Below are 20,496 nucleotides of genomic sequence, written 5' to 3' on the forward strand. Positions count from 1 at the left end.
TTTGTGTTTTCAGATCATGTCCAAAATTAAATAGCCAAACGCTGTATGCCACTATTTGTGTTTACGTGTAAAAATGCTTTGATTGTAATCGACTGCCACAAGGTTGCGCTATTTACTAATAAGTAGGCTCCAACTCTATAACCAACAACCCCAAATAGACAATGAACGTGATGCGAAATGATTTACAGGCAAATGTAGCTAGGTACTGTTATACCACAAAAACACAACTGCCTATTTCTGAGCAGCGCTGTTGTTTCTTCGAGACATTGCTGCAACAGCACTTATTGCATTTTTTTTGCAATGAACATTACTAACGCGTCTATGTTATGGTTGTAGAACACTGCCCTTCACATGTTACTATCGGTACTACAACAACCATGCTCGCACAGGCGCATTGCGGCGTGAGATCGTTTGCTAAGCGCAGCGCGGTGGTTTCGCCTGGCTTGTGTGATCGGACTCCCGAGAGGGCATTCCTGGCAACGTTTGCGAGCGAGATAGAAACAAGCAGTCCACTATATTGTTCGATCAATGTTTCCCCTCGGATTGGGGATTTCTAACGGGATATAAGTTCGTCGAAAGTGCGAGAACGTCGAGAGGTAAGAAAACACTCCCAAGTCGTATTTCAAAAGTAGTTTTGAGTAATAGTTCGGGCTCCTCAACAAACATTGAAAAGTGGCGAGTCGGCTAGCGGGGTAAACGTTTCGCTACCATTGCTCACTGCTTGCAACTGGCCAGCGGAGAGCTATAACTTCATTCCTGCTATGCAGCCAACAACTTGCATACCACGGGTTCTTTTTTTGAATCATCGTTGCACCTTTCCAAACACGCAGGGGATATACGTCTCACCTAGACCCATATTAATCCGTTAACTAGTTAAAAACACGGTACATCGGCCTCAGAAATCATGTTTTATTAACTAAAAAAAAAAGCCCGATCCTTCCTGGTCCGCCGTCTTTCCAATACGCAGGCGCATAGTAATTTTCGCATACTCCGGGTTTGTACTTTCTCCACTTGATTTAATCACACTTGTAAAGGCCAAGCGGCTGTGGTAAACTGACAAGTTCCAGACAATGGAACAATCGTCTCCTTAAGTGAAACGCAACATTTGGGAATGTAAACCAAGCCTAGTTTGATCGACCTTAGAATTTTGAAAAGTGATGCAGTAGAAAGTTGCTAATGTGGGTTCATTTTTGTTTTGATTGAATTGCCCACAAAACACACTGTTTTCTTTAGGGGATTTGTGTTGGGTAGTTTATACGTTTCGTGTTTGGCAGCCTACGACAAAAAATGTTTTGGTGTTGTGTGATTCATGGGTAAAATCTTACGAACGAGCTAGTTAACTAACTAGGTCACTGAAAGTGGTTGTGCCTAGAATGGGTGACTCTGGCTAGCATGCTAACTAGCTAGATCATTTTATTAACTAAAGCCCTCATAAGTGGTCTTACTGATTTTCATTCAATCAATCATCTTTCATTCAATCATAGAAACTTAAACCTCCAAAGTTCACCAATATTTGCAAGCCATGCTGACCTGTTTGCACACATTAGTGTCAATGCTGATCAGCTGTCATTGTGACATGTTTAAGGTCAGTTGTGTCTGCCACGTCTACATGTCGTATATTAGTCCAAATGCCTGTGCACTGAATGCCGCAGGAAATAACACATCAAATATTAGGATAGACCTTTCATGCAGAGGGCAGCATAGATATGACGGTGCTTAACAATTTATTTTGGTTGCTTTCTCTCCGTGACTAATAGAATAACGATAATGCCAGTACCGGCGAGAAAAGGTCAAGTCCACTAACTTCCCTGCTTTCTGAGAACAGAGGGTTTCAGATCAGCTCATTAATGTTACACTAATCACGTCTGCAGTTTCCTCGGGGGCCTATTCACTCAATTTGAAGGAAATTACATTAGAAAGGCAATGCGTGCTTGTGAAGTTCTGAATACCACAGTGAAAGTTGATTAACCACGACCAGGTGCCTCTAATTCCAACTTCAGATCCCCTCATTCATCCCTACTGCTTCAACTTTACAGGTGCCTATCACTGAACGATATAAGTGTTTTAATTGAGACACTTCGTTTTTGGATAATTTCCATTAGGGAATTTCTATCAATGTCTCACAACAGTGGTGAAACTAACCAATACACATTTTAGTACTATTTTATTTCTTCATTCTGTGCTGCAAAAATATTTTGACTAAAGTTCTTGAATCAAAACCTGAACTAAGTGGTGATATTATTCCATTTACATGCTTTGGGATATTTATTTAGATGACTAGTTATTGTTGTTGAATTGCTAAATTTGATAGTTATATTTTGGTTTAGTCCGTTTCATATAGGCTACTGTATGCTGCCTTTATTGCCTTTCAAAGATAACATTTCTGTACGGCTTTAAAATAATTAGTGACTTAAATCACCTCTGGAGAGAAAAGCTTAACTTAAAAAAATTATAATAATGTAAAAGCAGCATGTTTTGGTTGAACAAAACGTTATATTTATTATGTTAATTCTCTGTGGTTACTTGGGACCCCGTAGTAGTGCTTCCCAATGTAGTTCCATAAGGAACCATTGAAAATGATCTCGATGAATATGCCGTAGTTTCTTGCTGTCTCTATGATTAGGCTTACATTATAAATAAAGTAGAAAGACTTTAAAATACAAAGGGAATTGTATCTGGGTGACCCCAGTTGCATTCTAACCTGTAAACCTAATGATTCACGCACCCCTCTCATTGATGACTCATCGAACTCATGTGTTTTTTTTGTTATTGTTGAAGATAAAGACCAATGATTCAACTGGTTCTCAAGGGTACACTCTTACATGCTGACCAAACCGGCATCGCTCACACGTTTATTTTTGTTCACCCACACCAGAAGCGGTCAGGACACGCTGGTTGAAATATCAAAACAAACTCTGAACCAATTATATTCACAGGCCGAAAAGCATTAAACATTTAAGGCAATTTAGCTAGCTTGCTGTTGATAGTCCTGGTGTTGCTAGCTAGTTTGTCCTGAGATATAAACATTGGGTTGTTATTTTGCCTGAAATGCACAAGGTCCTCTACTCTGACAATTCATCCACAGATAAAACTAGAAACCTCATTTGTTTCTTGTCATCTCTCCTCCTTCCTACATGCTTCTTTTTCCTTTTTGGACTTTTATATGGCGGTTGGTAACCAACTCTACGGTGCATTACTACAACCGACAGGAGTGTGGATGTCAGTTCACCTTTCAATCACCCACGTGGGTATATGCTCCTAAAAACCTATAAGGAAATTTGAGAGGCAGGACTTGCAGCGCATCAAGCGTCAAATAGAACCAACTTCTATTTTAACGCCTAGCCATGCAGACGCTCGCTGTCGCTGCAATGATTGAATAACATGTATGTGTAAATGTATTTTTGCAACCCTCACGCCCCCCGACGCGAGCGGTGGGGTCAGCATGTTACTCAGCTGTTGAGTTAAAACAATTTTCATCAAATGAAATGAACATGGCTTGAGTGTCGGGTGTCTTCTCTAAAAGTAGACTACACAAGCCCTATCGATTTGATTTCTTTATCTTCCACTTAGTATTTTTCCGTTTCAGCTATTCCAACAGCACAGTTTGAGTCTTAATAACCACCACACGGGTAGTCCTCCCTCTGTTTTGTCATCTTTAGAGCTATACTGTTTCTTGCCAGGTTTCTCCCTGACCCCTGGGGACGTCCTGGTTAAATAAAGGTTAATAGAACTGCACGGCGTCACATAAGATGCGGCAGACAGACAGACTGATCCATCATGCTCATTAGTGTAGCATCACAGCTCCGAGAGGAGGAAGCAAGCCTCGGGCTAGGGATACCATCTGGCCCTCATCATGCTGGAGAGAGCATCGTACGTTTGTGCATTTTTTTCTTTTGTCGTTGTTGATTTGAGCACATATCGCTCACATCCAGAGTAAATAAATAAAGTGTTTATCTGCGATTGACGTTGTGATCTTACAATATAAATACACGGTATGCAATCGGCATTAACCCACCTGCACCGGTGTTGCTCACAGAATCTCTTTTGAAGTATTGGCCGTCCCTTGAAGCCCGTCTGTGACTCAGCATGTATGACAGTTTCAACAGTTTGAGTTATAGAAAAAAGGAGCAGGATGTTCGTTAAAATTAGGATCTACTTTATGGCTCCTTTACTGTCATAAAACATCATCCCCCTCTCCTCACTCCCTCAGGCATGAGCCCCCGAGGTGTTTTATAGATTCCCTTTTCGGATAGGGAGGGAGAGCGAGCACTTCTCCCAGACCCAGTGGTTATTCCCCTGCAGGCTTTCCCCAGGCCTGTTTGACTGGGGTAAATATAGCCTGTTGGTTTTAGCTGGAGGATAAACACAGATGTTGAGTAGACCTTCCTCGCCACAGAACAGTGTCCTCCCTGCACTGAGAGAGGGAGAAATGTCCCACTGTCCACAAAGCTTTTAAACAGAGTTATAGGACTTAGTAAGGTTGCTGTTAGGGCTATACGTCTCTACAACAGGGGTTTTTCTGCATGAAAGGGGGCTTAGGTGGTGGGTGTGGTAGGGTGTTTGGCAATGGGTGGGCGGCGAGGCTGAATTTTATTGATTTTCTTTTTTTTACCAATTTCCTGCAACTCCACAAGTCCATGTAGCAGATTGTGGACCCTAACAGATATTTATGTATACTGAGCCAAAATATAAATGCACCATGTAATAATTTTAAAGATTTGACTGAGTTACAGTTCATATAAGGAAATCAGTCTATTTAAATAAATTCATTAGGCCCTAATCTATGGATTTCACATGAATGGGAATACAGATATGCATCTGTTGGTCACAAATACCTTCAAAAAAGGGTAGGGGCGTGGATCAGAAAACCATCTGGTATCTGGTGTGACCACCTTTGCCTCATGCAGTGTGACACATTTCCTTCGCAAATAGTTGGTCAGGCTGTTGATTGTGGCCTGTGGAATGTTGTCCCATTCCTCTTCAATGACTGTGCGAAGTTGCTGGATTTTGGCGGGAACTGGGACACGCTGTCGTAGACGTCGATCCAGAGCATCCCAAACATTCTCAATGGGTGACATGTCTGGTGAGTATGCAGGCCATGGAAGAACTGGGATATTTTCAGCATCCAGAAATTGTGTACAGATCCTTGTGACATGGGGCCGTGCATTATCATGCTGAAACATGAGGTGATGGCGGTGGATGAATGGCACGACATTGGGCCTCAGGAACTCGTCACGGTATCTCTGTGCATTCAAATAATTAAGCAATAAGGCCCGAGTGAGTGTGGTGTATGGCCAATATACCAAGGCTAAGGGTTGTCAACATTAGCAAGCCAGAAGTAGTAGATGAAGCAGAATGTGAATTCGTTCCTCCCTCTCTCCCTGGTTTTAGCTTGCAGCTATCGCTGTGTAGCTGGCTAGGTTTAGGATATTTACTAGCCCATACCAGTGAGTTGGCAATGTTAGTGACCTATGGCAGTACACAAACAAAATCTTGCTCACTTATTTTGCCAACTAGAAAGAAATAGCCACAAAGTCATTACGAAACAGAGGAAGACAATAGCAAGCTATAGCAAGCTAATGTTAGCTGCTACCTCTTCAACAAGAAACAACTGTGATCAACATTGATCCTATGTTCAAAAAATAAACTTTCTCATTGAGCAAAATCCACAATCTACCCCTCCAAAGAATGCCTGGCTCCAGGGTTACTAAGAAATGCCACCGGATCTGCGTTCGGATCCATGGCAGAAGCGTCTCATTACAATTTAGCTCGCACTAGGCAGGCCTTATAGAAAACTCCCTCTGAGCAACAGACCGGCCCAATTACATTCCGTTCCTAAAATCTGCCATCAGTCCAGTGTATGGAAAATCTTCGAGATGCCCTAGCCCATAGCAGATGTCAGAATAAAATTCTGCTGGAGGTGTCGTATAAACCCGTGCAGATCCTTTCGACTAGCCATCCACACACACAATTTTGGCCCCAGCCATAAGGCTGTATACAGTAAGTGACCTTCGTCATGGCCAAAACTACTCTTTCCCATAGGCTTGTACAACCGTTGAAGTCGGAAGTTTACATACACCTTAACCAAATACATTTAAACTCAGTTTTTCACTAATCCTAGTAAAAATTCCCTGTCTTAGGTCAGTTAGGATCACCACTTTTTTTTAAGAATGTGAAATGTCAGAATAACAGTGGAGCTTTTATTTCTTTCATCACATTCCCAGTGGGTCAGAAGTTTACATACACTCAATTACTATTCGGTAGTATTTCTTTTATATGGTTTAACTTGGGTCAAACGTTTCGGGTAGCCTTCCCACAAGCTTCCCATAATAAGTTGGGTGAATTTTGGCCCATTCCTCCTGACAGAGCTGGTGTAACTGAGTCAGGTTTGTAGGCCTTCTTGCTCGCACACGCTTTTTCAGTTGTGTCCACATTGTTTCTATAGGATTGAGGACAGGGCTTTCTGATGGCCACTCAATACCTTGACTTTGTTGTCCTTAAGCCATTTTGCCACAACTTTGGAAGTGTGTTTGGGGTCATTGTCCATTTGGACCCATTTGCGACCGAGCTTTAACTTCCTGACTGATGTCTTGAGATGTTTCTACAATAAATCCACAACTTTCCTCCCTCATGATGCCATCTATTTTGTGAAGTGCACCAGCTCCTCCTGCAGCAAAGCACCCCCACAACATGATGCTGCCACCCCTGTGCTTCACGGTTGGGAGGGTGTTCTTCGGCTTCCAAGCCTCCCCCTTTTTCCTCCCAACATAACGATGGTCATTATGGCCAAGCAGTTCTATTTTTGTTTCATCAGACCAGAGGACTTTTCTCTGAAAAGTACGAGCTTTGTACCATGTGCAGTTGCAAACCTTAGTCTGGCTTTTTTATGGTGGTTTGGAGCAGTGGCTTCTTCCTTGCTGAGCGAACCTTTCAGGTTATGTCGATATAGGACTCGTTTTACTGTGGATATAGATACTTTTGTACCTGTTTCCTCCAGCATCTTCCCAAGGTCCTTTGCTGTTGTTCTGGGATTGATTTGCAAATTTCGCACCAAAGTACGTTCATCTCTAGGAGACAGAACGCGTCTCCTTCCTGAGCAGTATGACGGCTGCGTGGTCCCATGGTGTTAATACTTACGTATTATTGTTTGTACAGATGAACGTGGTACCTTCAGGCATTTGGAAATTGCTCCCAAGGATGAACCAGACTTGTGAAGGTCTACAATTTTTTTCACTGAGGTCTTGGCTGATTTCTTTTGATTTTCCCATGATGTCAAGCAAAGAGGCGCTGAGTTTGAAGGTAGGCCTTGAAATACATCCACAGCTACACCTCCAATTGACTCAAATGATGTCAATTAGCCTATCAGAAGATTCTAAAGCCATCATTTCCTGTAACTTTCCAAGCTGTTTAAAGGCACAGTCAACTTAGTGTATGTTAACTTCTGACCCACTGGAATTGTGATACAGTGAATTATAAGTGAAATAATCTGTCTGTAAACAATTGTTGGAAAAACTACTTATCATGAACAAAGTAGATGTGCTAACTGACTTGCCAAAACCATAGTTTGTTAATGAGACATTCGTGGAGTGGTTGAAAAACAAGTTTTAATGACTTTAATTATATTGAAAGTCAAGTTCTTTTCTTCAATAGAGTGATCAGGGGTATGCAGCTATAGTTTTTCACAGAAAATACACTCTATATACATAAGTATGTGTACACCCCTTCAAATTAGTGGTCTTGGCTATTTCAGCCACACAAGTTGCTGACAGATATATAAAATCGAGCACACCACCATGCAATCTCCATAGACAAACATTGACAGTAGGATAGCCCTACTGAAGAGCTCAGTGACTTTTAACGTGGCACTGTCATAGGATGCCGCCTTTCCAACAGGTCCGTTTGTATAATTTCTGCCCTGATAGAGCTGCCCCAGTTATGCTGTTATTGTGAAGTGGAAATGTCTAGGAGCAACAATGGCTCAGCAGCAAATTGGGAGTCCAGACAAACTCACAGAACGGGATCGCCGGGTGCTGAAGCACGTAGCGCGTACAAATCGCCTGTCCTCGGTTGCACACTCACTACCGAGTTCCAAACTGTCCCTGGAAGCAACGTCAGCACTATAACTGTTTTTCTGGAGCACACAAGTCTAAGATCACCATGCACAATGCCAAGCGTTGGCTAGAGGGGTGTAAAGCTCCCCGCCATTGGACTCTGGAGCAGTGGAAACACATTCTCTGGGGGCGGTGAAATCATGCTTCACCATCTGGCAGTCCGATGAAAGAATCTGGGTTTGGCGGATGCCAGGACAATGCTACCTGCCAGAATACTTAGTGCCAACTGTAAAGTTTGGTGGATGAGGAGTAATGTTCTGGAGCTGTTTTTCATGGTTTGGGCTAGGCCCCTTAGTTCCAGTGGGATATCTTAATACTATAGCATGCAATGACATTCTAGAGATGATTCTGTGCTTCCAACTTTGTGGCAACAGTTTTGGGAAAGGCCTTTTCCTGTTTCAGCATGGCAATGCCCCTGTGAAAAAAGCGAGGCCCATATAGAACTGTATTTTTTTTAGATTGGTGTGGAAGAAATTGACTGGCCTGCACGAGCCCTGACATCAAGCCCATAGAACACCGTTGGTATGAATGCAGACTGCGATCCTGGTCTAATCTTCTAACATCAGTGCCCGACCTCACTAACGCTCTTGTGGCTGAATGGGAGCAAGTCTCCGTGGTATTCCAACATCTAGTGGAAAATCTTCCCAAAAGAGAGGAGGCTGTTATAGCAGCAAAGGGAGCGCAAACTGTGTATATGGGGCGGCAGGGTAGCCTAGTGGTTAGAGCGTTGGACTAATAACCGGAAGGTTGCAAGTTCAAACCCCCGAGCTGACAAGGTACAAGGTAATCTGTCATTCTGCCCCTGAACAGGCAGTTAACCCACTGTTCCTAGGCCGTCATTGAAAGTAAGAATTTGTTCTTAACTGACTTGCCTAGTTAAATAAAGGTAAAATAAATAAATATTAATCCCCATGATTTTGGAATGAGGTGTTCGACGAGCAGGTGTCCACATTCGCTTGGTCATGTAGTGTATTATTAGTGCAACGCATTCGGCAGAAAATAGCGTTGTTCATCAGATGACAACAGAAGTGCAGCACTGTTTGGCTAGCAGCCACACCAGTAAATTAACTCATGAAAAAGCAAGGTCTTTTTTTTTTATGCAAAAAAACAGAGTCCGATACATTTCCTTCAGAATTGTTCTACTTCATATTCATCATCTCCAGCACCACCCCAACATCAACATATGTGAAAATGGTACGTTTCTAAGGTTTAGTCGTAGAGAAGGGTTTCCAATGACGTCGTATGATTTGCTGTGATTTTGACCAATTGCGAGTAGGCGTTGCCTGCTAATTGGTTGACGTCATTGAAAGCACGTATCTTTCTCTACAAAACATAGAATCGTGTCATTTCCACATATGCTGATGTTGGGCTGGTGCTGGAGACGGTACATATGACATTTCCCTTCAATCTTTCATTTTCCTCGAGGAAAAGTAGGCAACACAGAGAAAAGTACCAAACAAAAGAAAACAACACATTAGTCGGAGCGCTGTCTGCTGATCGAGTACCCCTTAGTGAATTCTCAAGGGCGCAGAAAAGGCAACTGAAGCACAAAATTAATCTGAGCAGATATTGAAATAAGAAGCATTTTTAGGAAAAACAGCAAGACATTTCTGCGCAGGAAAAAAAATCTGAATTCTGCATTAACGCGACCCCCTGCGTTGTTAGGTTAGATACGGTAAGACTGGGGAAAACATCTTCACACCCCAAGAGCCACATGAAATAATAGTTCTGCCTCTTTGAGGTCATCTCAGAGTTCTCACGCTGTAGTCAAGGCCAAACATGTAGGAGTGACTCGGTCAGAGAAGGCTATAAGCCCAGGCCTGGAATAACAAATGTCAAGCTAAAATGCCCTTGCTGGTGTGCTGTTTTTAACATGAATTGATTTCTGACCCCTTATACCCTCCTTGGTTCTAATTAGGTCATTCACATTTCGAAACCGATGCTGTGCTGAATCAATAGAACAGGTAGATGAGCAAATCACGCATGCAGATCCCCTGGCAAAGCATTTCCCCAACCCCTTGGTATATGTGGGTGCAACTGAGGCCCCCCTTGATTTGTTGTTCCTCACGTTCTTATTGTCTTCTGTATTTGCCTCTTCTGTTTCCACCGAGAAGCGCTAGCAAGCCTACCTGTCTTTATTTCACCCGTTCTCTAGCTCTCTCTCAAACCGTGTTCGTGCACATGGAGCCGTAATGGACAGGGCAGTGTGCGAGTTAAGATGCGAGGGGACTTCCACAAAGAGCCCTGTCACGCAGAGAGTGAAATGTTCTATAGAGGAGGAATTCCTGGATAAAGGGAAAAGGAAATGGGGGATTCTCTCTCTCTTTTATGTGTTGAGGAGGGGTCGACGTTAGACTTGTACGCCCCCCACACATGGTCGGGATCACCATGTTGTCACTCATTGGTAGAGCTCCGAGAAGTGCAAAGCTGCTTCGACCCAGGTTACTTGAGTGAATGACTGGCAGCGTATGATGGAGCTGCACGTGATTGTGTTCAGGAGTGTTGAAGTGACTTGTGTGTGTGTGTCTGTGTCTGTGTCTGTGTCTGTGTTTGCATGCTGGTTTGCTCACTGGATGAAGAGAGGGCAGCGGGACATCTGATCTTTGCTCGGTACCATCTGTGTTTCATTGGGAGATGAGTTGTTTGGCTCTTGCTTGCCCTGGCCCTTCCCATTGCGTGAGTGGAGGTCCGGCTTGAGGACAGGAAGTGAGTGCGCTCAGGGAAGTGAGTGAGTGTGTACTGGTCTGTGTGGTCAGGGCGATGACTGTCGCTATGAGTCAGACAGTAGGCATGACTAGAATCCACCTGGTCAGGATATAATAAAATACATCCTCAACTATTCCATTTATGGTTCAAGTGACGTTTTTAAGTATGCATTGTTAACATTTTGGAATGGATGAATGGGTACAACCCAACAGCACCAGGAAAGCTGTGGTCATTTGCTTAATTCCACTTCCTCTGTCTCTGAGGATGTTTCCGTTTTGGAGCTGGCCAGTCACCCCCCCCCCCCCCTCCCCCCTTCATTCTCTATTTTCACTCTCCCTCTCTCTTTTGCTCTGGAATGTGTCTGGAGGCATGTCCCTCCCACCCTGTATGTGTTTGTGCAGTCCAGTCCACCTCCCCACAGTTCCGATTCTGTCTCCACTGTAGAGTCATTGTTTTAATGTGAAGTGGGTGTAGCATGTGGTCATTCCACGAATGCCATTTGGACAGATTTTATGGTACTGTACCAGTGTGTGCATTTTTTCCTCCCCATTTCGAAATCCGATTTGGTGTGATGGTGCTGCTGCAAAGGCTATGTGGTTATACTATATAGTATGTTCAGGAAGAGAAGGGGGTGTTTCTGAGAGCGACGCAGGCTGTTTGTTGTTTCGGCGGGTGGGGCTGTTGTCTCTCCTAATGATGTGTGTGTGTGTGCATGTCTCTCTGGGCCAGTGGCGGTACACTAATGATGACAAATGTCTGTGAATATGTGTATGAGAGAAAGAGAGAAATAATTGTGCACTGTTGACACCTTTTTTATTCCTTGTCCCCTAGGAGTGGGCCTGAGAGTGATGGCGTGAGGGAAGTTGTGTTTTTTTCCCTCTAGAACAGTAGACCCTGTTATCATCGTGGGAGAGATAGATTGGCTAATAAACCCAGACAGAGAGGTGGCGGGACGGAGAGGAGGGCGGATGTAAGGAGGTGTAAAAGGATGTCTGTAGCCAGCCCAGAGGCCAAACCGAGCCAGCCCAGAGGCCAAACCGAGCCAGCCCAGAGGCCAAACCGAGCCAGCCCAGAGGCCAAACCGAGCCAGCCCAGAGGCCAAACCGAGCCAGCCCAGAGGCCAAACCGAGCCAGCCCAGAGGCCAAACCGAGCCAGCCCAGAGGCCAAACCGAGCCAGCCCAGAGGCCAAACCGGCCCCTACATTAAAGGTGTAACGGTACACGTATTCGTACTAAACGGGGACCTCGGGTTCGGGTCCACACTGTGAACCTGAATGAATACATCAAAAGTTTAAAAAAATACACTAGTCCTATAAGCTATACCTACACTGCGTTCTATGCCATTGCCTGTTGATTAAATCTGATCTGCAAAAACACTGTAGGTTATTCCGTTAAAACAACTACAGCCTATACACATGTTGTAATCAAAATTCTAATCTTAAATGGCACATTTCAAACTATCCTTTTGCGAGGCGCAGCCGGGAACTAGTTTTGTACGGTGGGGGGGGGGGGGGGGGGGGGTTGATAAATCAGAATAGGAGGGTCCTCCATCATCGTTTAACTCTCCAGTTTGGGAACATTTTGACTCCGTAGTAGATTACAACCGCGATGGACAGAGAGTTCTGGATAAAACACGAGCAGTATGTCGCCGCTGCTCTGAGAATAGCGTATGCGGAGTGGCGCGTGTAGCTTGTTGTTGTTGTTGGCCAAACAAAGCGGCACTACATTGATAGTGCCTCGGTGTGTGGCAAAGCAAGTTAGGAGATCATCTAATCAATGGAAGATGGAGTTAAAGTTAAAGGAGAAGGACATGCTACAGCGACCAAGAGCCAATTAGGCTGCTACTTTAAAAATCTGAATCGAGATGTTGTTATTGGTAACTGTAGGACTGGTAGAAAGCGCAGGCAGCCTCAAATAGCTTAGCTAACTAGCTTCTCAGGTGTATAGCACACAGCCATGCAATCTCCACAGATAAACATTGGCAGTAGAATGGCCTTACAGAAGAGCTCAGTGACTTTCAACATGGCACCATCATAGGATGGTCCGTTCGTCCAATTTCTGCCCTGCTAGAGCTGCCCCCGGTCAACTGTAAGTGCTGTTATTGTGAAGTGGAAACGTCTAGGAACAACGCCCAGCCATGAAGTGGTAGGCCACACAAGCTCACAGAACGGGGCAGCAGAGTGTAGTGTGTAAAAAATGATCTGCCCTGGGTTGCAACACTCACTACAGAGTTCCAAACTGCCTCTGAAAGCAACGTTCGTCGTGAATGTCATGAAATGGGTTTCCATGGCCGAGTAGCCGCCCACAAGCCTAAGATCACCATGCACAATACCAAGCGTCAGCTGGAGTTCTGTAAAGCTCGCAGCCATCGGACTCTGGAGCAGTGGAAACTCGTTCTCTGGCGTGATGAATCACGCTTCACTGTTTGGCCGTCCGTTGGACGAATCTGGGCTTGGCGGATGCCAGGAGAATACTACCTGCTCGAATGCGTAGCGCCAACTGTAAAGTTTGGTGGACGAGGAATAACGGTCGGGACTTTTTTTTGATGGTTCTGACTAGGAAAATCTTAACGCTACAGCATACAATGATATTCTAGACAATTCTGTGCTTCCAACTTTGTGGCAACAGTTTGGGGAAGGCCCTTTCCTGTTTCCGCATGACAATGCCCCCATACACAAAGTGAGGTCCATACAGAAATGGTTTGTCGAGATTGGTGTGGAATCGCCTCAACCCCATCGAACACCTTTGGGGTTGGAACACCGACTGCGAGCCAGGCCTAATCGCCCAACATCCGTGCTCGACCTCACTAATGCTTGTGGCTGAATGGAAGCAAGTTCCAACATCAAGTGGAAAGCCTTCCCAGGAGAGTGGAGGCTTTTATAGCAGAAAAGGAATGTCTTGTTTGACGAGCAGGTGTCCACATACTTCGGGCCATGTCGTGTACGTAATCATGTTGGATGATAAATTACCAAGCTATAACAAGCTAGAATAGTTAGTCTATGGTTGGTTGCCGTCTCTGTCTCTCCTCCCTCCACCTCGTGTCACTCACTCACAGTACACACAGCGCAAGGCCACGCCTTTCTGCCTGTTAGAGCGTCTCGCCCCGGTGATTTATCAGCTCTGGTTAACAAAGTACTTACAAATTGACTTCTGCTGCTTCCCTCACTCTGACTTGACCGGGTCTGGATCTGACCAGATCTATACGGAACTGGTCTAGTTATCCTCGGGTCCGTTCAGAACGGGTCTCTAGTGTATATCGGATCCGGGTGGGAAAGCCCCAGGTCCATTTCGGAATGTGTCTGACTTTTTGGACCCGTGAAGTCCTCCTCCACTTTAGAGGCCCAACATAACAATCCCTGTCACAACAGACAATGCAAGGAACATTGTGAATGCTGTCACAGAAGCTGGACTTGGGCCACAAATGGGGTGCTTTATAGTTTCGCAAATAAAGTTTGCCAAATAAACCAAAATGAACTATAGTAACTGTTGACATGAAAGACACATTGGAGGAGGAGAGTGTGAATGAACCCCTAGAGGAAGAAGTGAGCGGCTAGAATGAATGCGTGAGTGGAGGAAATGTGCTGTTGTCCTTTCCCTGTTCTTCTCCTGAGAGGGAGAGGGTGTGTGCTTGGTTTAGCAGGGCAATTCAGTGGCTCCCCTCCCATCGGGCTGAATGGGAGCACTCTGAAAAGGGTGAGGACAGGACACGGACAAACACAGAGCATGTATTGTCTATCACAGTAACCAGGTGACACACACACTCTGAAGGTCACTTCCATTACCACCCCTAAATAAAGTGGGCTTGGCCCACTTACAGAATCACAAACACTCAGCTAGGGATGTGGCTGGTCACAACGTTTCTTCAGCGGTCTCGCGTTAATTGACCATTAATTAACAAACACATTTAGCCTCCCCTGGTGTCCACACACAGCCTACACGCCACCGATGCAGACGTTTGGAACATCTGCATTTTAAAATGTCTAATACATCCATGTAATATAGCCTACACCTTCACAATAAATCCAGTATCTATTTTAGACCGATCTAAAGCATGATGTGAAGAAAATGTAGTCTATTTCAGAAGGACAGAATAGCATACTCTGAGTTGTCCTGATCTGGCTATGCCAAATGGCTGTGGGCTACACTAGTTCGTTCAGCAGACAAGATTTACTTAGAATTCCATGGCATTATTTTATAGTATGAAGAATACAACAGGGATGTAAACTAGTCACCTTTTCAGGTGTAATTTGCCGTTTTGAATCCAAAATTGGTGTTCTATGTGATTCGTGTCGATCCGATGGGGGGGTAGGATCACTACTGGCTGTAAGTGAATGAGTGATGCGCGTTTGGAGAAATACTGGCTGTATCCAAGGCTCAGCCAATCGTTCACTTAACAATAGAACGCAATGCAGCCAGCGATTTAAAAGAAAGAAGAGACAACCAACTTACTTACTAGTTGCAGCATCAGGACGCGCTATGGAAAGGCATCTGGTCAGTTACAGCAGCTAGCTGGATCGAATTCTCCGTTAGCTAGCCAGAGAAATGTTGAGCAACAACAACTCATCTGATCAAGTAATTGAGTTTATGGTGTGAAAATTAGCTGGCTAGTAAAGTCAGGCAGCTAGCGTGATCTAGCTAACGTCACAACATCAGATGAGCTAACGTTAGTAACTTAATCAATCCGCTATATTATTTACCGGTATACGACCCCTTGCCGCTCCTCAAGTTATAACACGTTGGTTGCTTACTTGACCCTGGCAATCTGTGTGAAATGTGAACTAGCTAACGAGCTAACCACGCTCTGTTAACCCCATACTGTGAAAACATTTAGTTCATTTTCAGAATGAGAGAATTAGGTGACAATGAGGCGTTGCTTGGTAGACAAGTGGATTCAGGGATCAAGTGTAGCTGGAGCTGGGCCTGGCTTAAGCTGGATGCCACTGTTGATGTGGAAGGAACACCACACACTTTCCCTCTTTCTCACTTTTACTGGCACATTGTAGAACAGATGTCCACAGGCAGAAAGTGTACAATGTAAACATGTGCAGTGTAGCCCAAACATAGTGGTTTAGTTGTGTTGAAGTTGACAGTAACACATGTGTGAGTGAGGGGGGGTTGTACTCCGTGAATGTTATTTTTCCACATGTAGACTTGTGCACTTGATCGATGTCAAAAGTGGCCACTATAATAGAGCAAATTCTATTTCTACTTTAAGATGTTTTTTTCCCATGTGTAATATTTGTGTGGTCACAAGCGTTCTATTATAAAGGCTGTCATGGCTAACTGCAATATCATATTCTTTGTTGTGTAATTAGTTTCCCCCTAGCAGGGATTTTTTTTGCATGTTTCAGTGCAACAAAAAAAGTGTCACCTTTTTGGGCCCTCAGCAGTTTGCATCCCTGATACAATTGAACAAAGCAGAATAAAATAAAGGATATTTTCTCCAAACGATTTGAGGGATGCGGCTATTCTGTGTTGAGCGGTTAACAAGAAATAGGTATTCCTATATGCTTAATTTAGAGTTGTTAATGTAACTTTAGTTGTTATAAAACGTTGCGTATATATGTTTTGATTTTTAATACATTGTAATTCTGAGTGACGTGACTCTGATGATTTAAAAAACGTTGCTTAATGGGCATGAGCTGTGCTTAGTTTTTTCTGCGGGCTGTACACACTACATCAGTCTCTCATTCACAATTTGACAAGTACTTGATGAGCCTAGAATTTCATGGTGGCATTCCCTTTGTGTGGCTGTAATGCACCCTAAAAAAATAATTTAAATATAGTAGGCCTAACCTATAGAAAGCTGATGGCCTCTACTAAAAAGAGGAGGATCCTATCATGCTGTTTTCTTGTGCAATCGCATAGCCTATAGAAATGTTGTGCAACATGATCTCATGGGCTCTCATGAAGTGTTAGATACATTTTTCGATTACATTTGCATTGATGTCAGAGAACTGAGAGGGACAATGGAGCCCTGCGTACCAGGCAGTTAGCAAGTTTAGTAGGCTACTAATGACCAGCAGCAGCATCAAGAGCTCGGAGAAGCCTAATTACCGTGACTAAACGGTCACGTGGAATTTGACTGCCTTCAAGACCGTCGGTGTGGCGGTAATACGGTCACCGCTACAGACCTACACCCAGCGTCCTCGCCACTTAGGCATGATCCTCTCAGCTTTGCCCTCTCAAAGTTGCATGAATTCACTCTACACAGACACCTAAAACTCACACACACTTCCGTGCATTCACATTTACTTTCATGCAGTTCTCTCTTTTGCAAACCCTTGGACACATTAACATACACACACACACAAACACACACACACTCTGTTGTGTTTTTCCAGTGGTTCCCATGTCTGGATTTTACTGGAATGTTGGCATCCACACGGGGAGCCTCTAGGCAGTGTCTTTCTCTTGTTTTCTCTAGGCCCCCCCCCCCCCCCCCCCCCCCCTCTTCACTCTCCTTTTCTCACTCATTAGACAAATGGTTTCACTGAGGTCAGGCTACATGCTGTTGTCTGTTCAGTGGGACGTGTACCTGTGTCTTTGCAAGTGCATGGTCGTGTGCTCATGAATGCGGCACCACCAGGCCGTAGGCTCACACCATACTACCCTTGGCTAAACAAGCAGGTTTATTGCGTCAGAGGGACACACCTTTACCGGGCCATTACTGACCGAATTCCATTTCAGAGATGCCTGAGATGGCTCTGGAGGGGGGGGGGGGCGACCTTCCCTTTGATGCTGTGAGCTTAGAATCAACAAGCAGACATCAGTAATCGTGGCTGCTCTGTATTAGAAACACATGCTGCGGAGAGGAGAGTTTCATTTTAAAGGGGCATCGACCCTTGGACACTGAAGGGTGGGTGTTGACCGCTCTGGGTGGGAGTTCTGTCTCTACATTAGCCTGTCAGAGAAGGGCTTTGTAAGAGCATACAAAGCTAGAAGTACGCACACGCACACACACACACACAGTGCTCCTCTGCATTGGAAATAGCCACACCTTGCTCCTGGTATCTTTCACCAAAGACTGCCTATATATCACTGTCTGAATAGACCTCAGCTCACCACCTGCCTCTGTTCACCTGGCCAGGACAAGGGAGTGGTGTGTGTGTGTGCACTAGGCCTCGTTTGTATGTCTGCGTGTGTAGCTGTGGTAAAGCTGTGCTGTGCCACGGGGAGTGCTTTTTAGCCCCGTTTGCTTGGTTTTAATGCCCATGCTGCATTCTTCATATCTCGCTATAGATTCCGTTTGTAAAGTGTCTTTTTTTTCTCGCTCTTTTTCTTCTTCTAGTGATTCCGTTCAGTCTCAATAGTGCTACTGCATTCGGTTTGCCTTGCTTTGGCAGGCAAGCCCAGACTGCTGCTCTGTGCTCAGGGGTTTTGGACATGTAACCAAGGCAGCTGTGAAGCAGCACTACAGTTACAGTGTATGTTGCCAAGCTGTTTTAGCAACAGCAGGGGAGATGTCTGTGCTGTGTGTCTGTGTTGTGTAACAGTCTTTGAAGACACATGTGTGAGGGACTAAGTGGGTGTGTCTGTGTCTGTACTGTGTGTGTGTGTGTGTTTTGCATTGGGAGCTGCATGAGCACAGAGTGTGTACCGAGTGATGACGACACACAAGTTGAACGGTACACAGTTAGCATAACTCTGGTCCCTGGGACTCGGAACAGGCAGACTGGGGAGGGTGAAGGTCTCCACTGGGCCAGCCTGGCCCCAGCTTTCACACATTTAGGGTAGGTGTGAGCGAGGAAGAGCAGGCCCTAGTAAAACCCGTAACACCTGGGTGCAAGGCAGTTGTGGCCATGTTTTTTTCTGTGCTTCTCTCTGCATGTGTGTGTCTAGGTGTCGTTACACCTAATTAATCGAAAAACCGGGGCCCCCTGTAGTCGCGCTGCTTCACTGGACTCTCGGGGTAAGGCCTGGCAGACACAGAGGAGGAGGGCAAGAGCAGAGAGATTATGAAGCGAGGGATCGGTTTTAACACTTGAGGGGGAGGGGGGGGGGGGGGGGTCTCCTGCCAAAACGCCTAGCTTAGTGCTTTTAATCCTCAAGCCAACGGGTTTTTGCTTACCGATCGTGCTCTCGTCCAACTTCCTTTTCGAGTTTGTGTGCGTTTGTTTGCGGCCGTGTTTGTGAGGCGTGTTCGTAAACGCGCTATGTGCACAGCTTGTCTGGTTGTTTCCTGGTCGTCAACACGCTAGCGAAGAGCCCCGAGGTGGTTTCGGAGTGAGCCTCCCCCCCCCGTTGGTTCTTCTACACAAACGGGCAGGCAGACGTGTTTATTTACCCTGGTCCCTGCAGGGCTGGCATCTGCCCTGGGAGCCAGTATACCGCATGGAGCCCCAGCCTCGTCTCTTCATTGGTTTCTCCCACTGTGTGTCTGTTTTCCTCGCCGTGCTGGGCTCACAGTTAATGAATACACGCTCGTTCCTCAACGTTATTTTGCATTCTGTCTTTTTCTTTCCTTCTATGTAGACGGTTGCCAGGGTAATGAGTGGTAGTGCCGTGCACAAACTGAACCGCGCACGCATTGTTAGGACGGCCTATGATTATTGCCAAAGACGCTAGCCTACCCAACCCAGCGTCGATAGCCCAATCTGACATTGTGAGTGTGGGGTGCTCACACATCAGTGGAGGTCTGATGGAAGGGAGCAGAGGCTTGGAGGGGCGATTCAGTAGCAAGGGCCCGTCACTGTGGGTTTTACGTCTCGGCGTGGTGCCGCACGGCTCCTCTGCAGAGTCACGCCGGAATTCGGGTCGCCCCTGTTTTCCCGAGCAGCACCGGGACATGCTCCATATCGCGCTCTCTTTCTCCACTAAGTTAGCGTATGGGCCGCGGTGTGCTCTAGTCGTATTGGGACCTGGGTCATCGCCCTGTCTGTCGCTCCATGTTGGGATGGCACAGCATGGATCTGTTGGCAAGACAGATGGCCTGGTGCTGGCTACCTCAGGGATGGACTGTCCAGACAGACCCTATTACCATCTCACCTAGGGGTCTCTATGCCATGGCAGCTTCACCATACCTAGAACTAATGCCCAAATTCAGATCTTCCCCAACCGCCCTAACCCTAGCTCTGCAAGGACTGAATCGGGATTAGTCTCTTTGGAATTTTCACCTTGCTGCCAACACCCGGGGCTGTCTCTATTTAAAGAAACACGGAACTCACAGTTAACCTAAAAGGATTTGGAGCTGTCTTGCCATAAGCAGTGATTTGTGTTCTCCACAGAGTAACAGGCTGGAGTGGTTGCATTGTGGCTTTGGACACTGGATCCAGCCTTTTGAGTTGGAGTCCAAGGTGATGTGGTCTAGCAGTACAGAGGCTGAGCCCAGCCTGCCCACAGTCAATATTGGCTTTTGTGAGTGCCTGCCTTCTGGCGTGAGAACAAACAAACTGGCAAATGTCTTTTGAGAGAGAAATGGGAGTGAGAGATGGATTTTCTTTCATTCTTTTCCCAACGTTAGGCTTTTCTCTCTAGTGTACTGTCCCCTTGTGGCAGCTGTCACCCTTCCTCTGGGGAGGGAGGGAGGGAGAGAGAGAGAGAGGGAGAGAGAGAGAGAGAGAGGGAGAGAGGGAGAGATATCTCCGCCTGAGATGTGACACCTGTTCCTAATGTTCTCCAGGTCTGCATTTCTAAAACACTTGATGCTAACCACAGCTCTAAGTGGTGAGTGAATGTG

The 20,496-nt window shown here is 45.4% G+C and overlaps 1 protein-coding gene across 2 annotated transcripts in view; it reads left to right on the forward strand.

The window, feature by feature from the left end:
* Positions 1–390: 390 nt before the first annotated feature.
* sipa1l3 (signal-induced proliferation-associated 1 like 3) overlaps positions 391–20,496 on the forward strand; it is a 98,598-nt gene continuing 78,492 nt past the window's right edge. For both annotated transcript variants that reach the window (XM_036961354.1, XM_036961355.1), the window contains exon 1: positions 391–596. The gene's annotated coding sequence lies outside the window, so the exon portion shown is untranslated. The remainder of the gene's footprint in view (positions 597–20,496) is intronic.

Source organism: Oncorhynchus mykiss, chromosome 24 (assembly GCF_013265735.2).
Source record: "Oncorhynchus mykiss isolate Arlee chromosome 24, USDA_OmykA_1.1, whole genome shotgun sequence".
In the NCBI taxonomy this organism is placed as follows: Eukaryota; Metazoa; Chordata; class Actinopteri; order Salmoniformes; family Salmonidae; genus Oncorhynchus; species Oncorhynchus mykiss.